This window comes from Asparagus officinalis, chromosome 3 (genome assembly GCF_001876935.1).
Source record: "Asparagus officinalis chromosome 3, Aspof.V1, whole genome shotgun sequence".
Lineage (NCBI taxonomy): Eukaryota > Viridiplantae > Streptophyta > Magnoliopsida > Asparagales > Asparagaceae > Asparagus > Asparagus officinalis.
The window spans coordinates 16,104,487-16,112,832 of record NC_033796.1 but is presented as its reverse complement, the minus strand read 5'-3'; the positions used below and the strand labels follow the sequence as shown (position 1 = coordinate 16,112,832).

General features: G+C 39.5%; 1 long non-coding RNA gene across 3 annotated transcripts; it reads right to left on the bottom strand.

The window, feature by feature from the left end:
- Positions 5,535-7,850, bottom strand: LOC109833180. Of its 3 annotated transcripts, none has more exons than XR_002245148.1 (4): positions 7,694-7,850; positions 7,446-7,610; positions 5,941-7,369; positions 5,535-5,867 (listed from the first exon to the last, which is right to left on the bottom strand). It is a non-coding gene; the product is annotated as an uncharacterized LOC109833180 (long non-coding RNA). The 3 variants fall into 3 exon arrangements; XR_002245147.1 differs by having other exon boundaries at positions 7,461-7,610; XR_002245146.1 differs by having other exon boundaries at positions 5,941-7,610.

Sequence of the window (8,346 nt, the reverse complement as noted above, 5' to 3'; positions counted from 1 at the left end):
CTGAACCAGGTTCAAACGAACCGAACCGGGTGCGAACCGGGGCGAACTACCACTTGGTGGCTCGGCTTTGGCCGAGCCAGTTCGCGTCATCTTGGGTATTTTAACTCTAACTCTCTCGTCTGATCTCGGAATGAGGTGATTCAAGATGTGTTAAAAAGCTGACGAAGAGACCTACAACTTTTATCTTTTGTGTTTCTCCTGAATCAAATTATATCATAGCTGAAATATCAGTTCTTTGTGCAAGCCACCAAATGGTGGCTCTACACTGTGCGAGCCAGTTCGTACGTCCTCGGGTATTTTGGCTCTAACTCTCTCGTTCGATCTCGGAATAAGGTTATTCAAGATGCGTTGGAAATCTAGAGAAGAGATATACAACTTAAAATATCTGAGCCACCCATGGTATGTGTGAGTCACGCATGGTGTTTTGTTGAATTGGTGGCTCGGTACTGTGCGAGCCAGTTCGTACGTCCTCGGGTATTTTGGCTCTAACTCTCTTGTCTGGCTCGGTACTGTGCGAGCCAGTTCGTACGTCCTCGGGTATTTTGGCTCTAACTCTCTTGTCCGATCTCAGAATGAGGTGATTCAAGATGCGTTTGAAATATGGAGAAGAAATCTACAACTTTCAATAGCTGAGCCACCCATGGTATGTATGAGTCATACATGGTGTTTTGTTCAATTGGTGGTTCGGCACTGCGCGAGCCAGTTCGTACGTCCTCGGGTATTTTGGCTCTAACTCTCTCGTCCGATCTCGGAATGAGGTGATTCAAGATGCATTGGAAAGCTGGAGAAGAGATCTAAAACTTCCAATAGACAGGACATACATGGTATGTGCGAATCACACATGGTGTTTTGTCCCTTTTGGATAAAACACAACTCCTAGCTGGGTTGTTTTGCCATTTCGTGTGTTACATTGACTCGTACGCTTCACCGATTAGCATCATACATTTCATTAAGTTGGAGGTGACTGGTGAATATGTTGGCTACTTGGAGCTAGCCGATGAGCGTACAAGCCATTCGGAGTTGGCTGATGAGCGCGCGGGCCACTTGGAGCTGGTTGATGAGCGCGCTGGCCACTTGGAGGTGGTGAATACGCGGACCACTTGGTTTTTCATTTTGGTGGCTGATTAGCATGCGAGCCACTTGGTGGTGGCCGGTGAGCACGTGGGCCACCTGACGTTGGCCGTTCTGGTGGTTCGTCGCCACGTCATCAACGTTTCGCCGATTCGCTTCATGCGCTTGTCGGACAATCCCCTTCGACTTGGATAATGGTGTTCATCGCTTTCTCTTTGTCTCGAACTGTGTGCGGATACCTATAGGCTTTTTTAGATGCCTACATGATACATCTGGTTAGGCTGAATTTTACTCTTAATAAGTCTAACACGTGTATTGTGGAGAGTATGATATCCAGCTGTAGTAACAATGGAGAACTTAATTACCTACGTAAGAGGAACAGTGATGGCCGCGGTTAGGGGGGGGGGGGGGGGGGGTAANCCCGGGGTGGGGGGGGGGGGGGCAGGGCTAACCCCTAGAAATTCTCATGAGTCGGTTATTGTGAGCATGGCCTTTAACGCTCAACCCGCTTTGCTTAATAGGTAAAGACGTATTGTGTGTTTTTTCATCAATACTTGATACAAGGGGCCTAATTCAAAGCCTAGTCCATTATGTCCCTCAGGTGGCGATGAACTCACTAAGAAAAGGTTCAAAGCCGAAAGCTACCTCTCCCGAATTCACGATACGAAAGGGTGCCCAACCTATATTTGTTTTGTGATTTGTTGTTTTATTTATTGATTTTGAGTTTTCAATCAATATTGCCTTTGAGGGGACTGTTGGATATTTTGTTGGAGAAAAGGCAATTTTGTCTTCTTGAATAGTCCCACATGTAATAGTATTATAAATACAATTAAAACATACGTAATGGCTATACATTATGGGAAACATTACAAAAATTTATGACAAACGTTACCGTATTAATTATAGGAATTGTAATGGATTTCTCAGCCCTGTATATACACCCTTTATTCACATTCAAAATATATATAGAAACAATTTTCTCTTCTTCCTCTTCTCTCCTCTGCATAATATTTTCATTCATATGTTGGTGTTATTTTTAGGAAACCATTCTTCATCTGAGCTGAAGCTCTATTCTCTCGCCCGAGTACAGAGGTCGGCCGCTTCCGGAGGTTTTTACCGCTAGGGGAGAGAGGATCATCTGCGTCAGGGCGATAGGCGGGTCATCAATCTTCTAGGATAGTGTTTACACTGTCGTGCTCTGATACTAATTGTTACGCACCTATACGAAAGTGTGCTCGCACACCGAACAAATCTCTCTATACCATCTGACTAACTGTGAAGTATCTCTCTATACCGTCGTCTCGACATAGCTACAGAAAGGGGTCTGATGTGTACTCACCACCGTTGTCGGATCACAACATCTTGATATTTCTTCCAGTCTGCAGTTCCAACCTCTTCTTCCACTTCACAAATATATTTAGGACTTCACTCTTCTTCGTCATGGTGTATATCCAGCAACGCCTAGAATAGTCATCAACGAATGTGACGAACCAATGTCGACCACTAAGTGATGCAGTCTTGGTGGGACCCTAAACATCTGTGTGAATATAATCTAGGATGCCCCTCGTCCTATGAATGGCTGTCCTGAACTTTACATTCGTCTTCTTGCCAAGAACACAATGCTCACAAAACTCAATTTTTTCACTCTTGGCTCCCTTCAATAGCACTGCTTACACAAAACCTACAGTGACTTCTCTCCTGTGTGTCCCAACCTATAGTACCAAAGTCTGCTAATATCCGCCTCTGAAATAGCTGAAACAACCTGGCCAATCTCTATGCTCCCCTTCAAATAATATAAGTTCTGACTACGGACTCCCTTCATCACCACTAAAGATCCCTTAGTAACCTTTGCTATAACATCCTCAAAGGTCACTTTGAATCCCTTTGCCTCTAAAGCCCCAACTAAGATAATATTCTTCTTCAACTGAGGAACAAATCTCATCTCCTTCAATTCATGGACTACTCCATCGTGCATCCGAATCCTCATGGTACCTATCCCATAAATACCACAGGATTAATTTATTTCCCATGATAACAATACCCCCATCGAGTCTCTCAAATGATAAAAACCAATCTCGCCTAGGAGTCACATGATAAGTAGCGCCAGAATCAAGCATCTAATCTGATGCATCCAAGTGGTTTACCTCCGGAGTAATCAATAGAGAAAAGCTCGAATCATCGAAATCATCGCCTTTCGCAACGTTCATCTCATTGACCTTCGGGCCCTTCTTCTTGCTATTATCCTTCTCCTTGATCTTTGGACAGTCTCTCTTCCAATGTCCCTGCTCCTTATAGAATGCACATTGGTTCTTTCCTAGATGGTGATGGCCTCTTGACTTTGACCTGCCTCTATTGCCACCTCTCGGATATAGGCTTCTACCTCTCGTCAACAATGCCTCTCCCGAAGTACTAGCGCGGGAAGTCTCTTTGTGCTTCCTCCTCAAATCATAATTCGTCAAAGCGTTAGTCACTTCACTATAAGTGATAGAAGATCCCCCATTCAACAATGTAAGCACAAAGGTATCATACTCCTCATCCGGTAAGGAGCCTAAAAGAATAATAACATTGTACTCATCCGATATCTTCTCATCCACATTGGCCAAGTCTGACAATAACTTAGTGTCGTTGCTCACATGAACTGCTAGTGAGGTGCCCCTGGACATCTAAAATCTAAATAACTTGCGCAGTAAGTGTAATCTATTCTCAACACTTTTCGTAAGGTACTTGTTATTGAGAATTTCCCATATCTTCATTACAGACGTCACTCCGATCATATCATATTTCAGCTCCTATTCCAAACAAGACATGATCATCCCACAAGCGTTCCTATTCATCTTTTCCCATATCGCCTCTTTATATTTTGATGGCCTCTCATGGACCATGATGGTCTCCTCCAAATTCTTAGCATTGAGCACATCCTGAATATCGCTCATCCACAAACCAAAATTGATCTTGCAGTCATACTTCACCACACTAATTTTAGTGTTCTGAAATCCAACTTGAACTGTACCCGCTATCTTGCTGCTTTCACCAACTTCTTCACCCATAATCACTGACTCCAAATTACAAAGAAAGATTCAAACTTTGAAAGGATTGAGGAATTACCCAACTGAACCAAAGATTGGATCCAAATAGAACTCCTAACCACACGAGGAAAGTGAGATCTTTAACGACAACTCCAAACCCTATCTCCACCGAAGCCTAGAGCTCCAAGAACCAAGCTTCCACGACGAATCTTCCTCCACCTAATGCCAAAACCCTAGATCTAAAATCTGGGCTTTGATACCAATTGTTTTGCTCTGATACCAATTGTTGTGCGCTTATACGGAAGCGTGCTCGCACACCGAATGAATCTGTGATCATGGGAGAAGAGAACCAACCACACACGAGCACAATTCAAACACTACAAGAAATTACATCTTTAACGAAGGGATTTTCCTTTAAAGAGCTGAAAACCTTCGTTATTGTATGCTAATGACGGGGAAAAATCCCTTCGTCACCCGTCGTTGAAGCCCTCTTCACTAAAGGGTCACGAAGGGATATACTACCCGTCGTTATAGAGTCTATAACGTTGAAGCCCTCTTCACTAAAGGGTCACGAAGGGATATACTACCCGTCGTTATAGAGTCTATAACGACGGAACATATTACCATCGGAAGGGATATACTACCCGTCGTTATAGAGTCTATAACGACGGAACATATTACCATCGTTAATATTTACGATGGTAATTATCACCGTTGTTACTATCAGTGACGGGGATATTTTCCCGTCGTTACCATCAGTGACGTGATATTTTCCCGTCGTTACCATTAGTTACGGGGATATTTTCCCATTGTTACCATTAGTTATGGGGATATTTTTCCGTCGTTGAAGACTTATTAATGACGGTTGGATACCGTCGTAAAAGTTCTTATAATGGGTAATTAGTAACTCATTAACGACAATGTTTTCCTTTCGTTGATGAACAAAATACGGTTTATAAAACCGTCATTATAGACTACAAATTTCTAATATACATTAATAATAAATTTTCCATTCATAGGCAACTATCATATTATTCTCAACCAGACACTATACCCAATAATGAATAAGAGGAAAAATAAAAATTCCATTCATTAATAACATCAATAAATAAAATTCCACCATCCTCAAATATTCAATACTAATAATAAGAGTTAATATCCTAATTGTTCCAAAGAAAAATACATAAAACTATCTAAAACAAATTAAAATAAAAGTTTGGGGAATACATATTCTTTCATCTCTAATCATCGTCAAAAGAAGACTCGAGCTACCCCCTCCTAATCTTGCATGGATAGCTTGAACAATTAAAAAAAATCACATAATTAAGAAATATCAATTAAGCAAATATTATCTTATTAAGTAAAAATCACATTTTTTAGTGCAAGTAGTCAATCATAAAAGTATATAACAGATTTTACAAAAAATAATTACCTAGTCCTGCACACGTTCTCGAGTTTGAGGAGTCAATGAAGGTAATTGCCTAAAAAAAAGTTCTTGCATAGCTTTTACTTGTGACTCCAACTTAGACATCCTTTGTTGTTGTTGCTCCTACTCATCTAAGCGTTGCTGAAGCATCTGGTTCTTTCACTTTTCTTCTATAACTTGTGTTTCCAGATCAGATCGACTAAGGAGCACTCCTCTCAAATCTTTCAAAGTAGTCCCGCTACCAAATACAGTGATGTGGCCATAAGATTGCTTCCCCCAAATTATCTCAATTATCTCTATGTCTAAAGTGAAGGGTTTGCTTGTTTGACTTGAATGATTTCATCCTATAAAAATTAAATTCATATGTTAGTACTATATAATGCATCATTATCAAACTTAGATATATATTCTACTTACATATTTATATTGATCCCCGGTACTTAATGTTTCATTAGCTTTCTTTCGGGTTTCATGGAACATTTTTGCCACATCAGATGGATTTTCCATAGTGACTCTACTCTCCAGGTTAAGCCATTATCAACCTCTTCCACATTTATGCAGATTACTCTGGTTCCGTGATTCTTCTCTCAAGTCCCTCATGTTGTCTAAAACCTTCTCATATCTCTCAAGTCCAAATTAGAGCAATAACAATGATAGCATAAATTAAAAGAAAGAAATGGGCATGAAAAAGGCACAATATTACATGAAAGATAAAACAAGAACCTCAATCTTCCTCAATCTTCTACAATGAATATTAATGAAACTTAACTTTATGCTATAATTTAAAACATGATTTAGAGTTGATATACATTTAGATAAAACAATTATATAACGTATCTACATGCCATATAGAGCTAACATAGAACATAAAAGCTTAAACTATTCTCACCTTATATATAATTTTAAAAATTTCTATAGCGCATAAAACTAAAAACCATGATAATAAATCTCCATATAATAAATACCATAGGAAAAGTAGACACCATGTAAAACAATGTCAAAGACCCTTCAAAAAATAGACACGAAAACCCTAAAATAACTGATGTGTATGTGTATACCAGAGGACCTGATGTAAACATAAGTTACATTTTTTGACCTGACATAAACAAAAGTTATATTTTTTTAATACCTATATTTTTCTTACATCATTAAGATTGTTTTTTCCCCTCTCCAAATATACTGCTTTTGAACCCTAACCATTTTGTATGGGACGTGCAATCATGAAAATAAGAAACATACACCAACTAAAACAAAAGCAGGTTTCCCTTGGATGTTCCACTTCTTCCCTACATCACCAGTCTTTAACATTCCTTCCTATCAACTCATTTAAGTTCCTTGAGTCAACTAAAATTCAATTTAAACAACACAATAATAAAGTAATAAAGCAGGTCAACAGATGATGCGAGTATGAGCAACCAATTACCTGTTAGACAATGCTTTTTACCTATGTTAGTAGATAACAGCAGGTTTATAATTATAATCAAATCGAGCAAACAAATCACATCAAAGCATGAACGAGAGCATCAATTATAATATAACAATGAATTCAGACAGAGTGAACAATCCATTTCTATATGCACCATATCATCACTATAACCATGAAATAAAGACACATGCAGTAAGCATATTACAGGTACAACAAACATTACATAAAACAATTTTTGTCCTTATCATTTAATTTCCCAAAACCCTTTTGCATTTGGTTATTATTTTTATTCTAACACCTGCCTACTTAATTTGATGAATGAACTCGCTGATAAGAGGAAAGCAGGCATCAGCCTTCGATCCTCCCTCGCAATCAACCATCTTTTTCATTTTTTCCTTAATCCAACATCCCCATATCAACCTAAAAATCAAAATTTCAAACAAACCCGAAAGCATCACCAACATCAAAAAACCTAGATCGAAGATAAGAATCTCACAGGATAGAAAAATACTAGCGATCTTGACAAGTGCGGATGTAGGTACTGTGGGAAAGCTCGCAGCAAGCCCTAGCACTGACTGAGAGGTGAGAGGTGAGGCGAGCGCCAACGACAACGCTATGAAGCGGGAAAAAGGATTGAGCGCATCCAAGCTCGACAAAAGATCTGAAATAAACCGTTACAAATTTGAGGAAATTCGAGATACAGATGAAGACTTTTATGGTTTACGGTTAGAGATTTTTTGGTACCTGGGAGAGGCGAAGGAGAAGCGGCGGCGATCGCCGTGAGGGCCAGCGATGAGCGGCAGGACTAAGGCGACGAAGAACAGGATTCACAAACGATGAACAGTAACACGAATTTTTAATCTAGGGTTTAGTTTGTTTGTTCCGGTTAGAGGGAGGTTTGGGTTTTTGGTTGTTTATATTATTTTAATTAGTACTCCTATTTTGATTAGGAGTTGTGATTAATGAAGGTAATAGACTCCTTCGTCTTTTAGGAGACCCAATAACAATGGTATTAAAACCAAATCAATGAAGGGACTAGAAAACCGTTATCCTATCTCACATTATTACTCTAATATTTGTGATAACTTGATGAAGGTTTTTAAAACCGTCGTTATTTTACACACATTAATGACAAGTAAATGGTCTCTTCACTAATTTTGGTCATTAAAGACCTGATTTCTTGTAGTAAAACCAAATACGATAAATCAAACCAAACACAGAGATATACGTGGTTCGGCAATTTGCCTACGTCTACGGGGAGAGGATGAGAAGATTTCACTAAATCAAGGAGAGTACGAAGGGTTACAATCTCACAAAACCACTCACACAAACCCTAAACCAAATCTCTCAACTTGCTCATAAGTTCTTCCTCTCAAAGTGCTCAGTACAATCTAAAA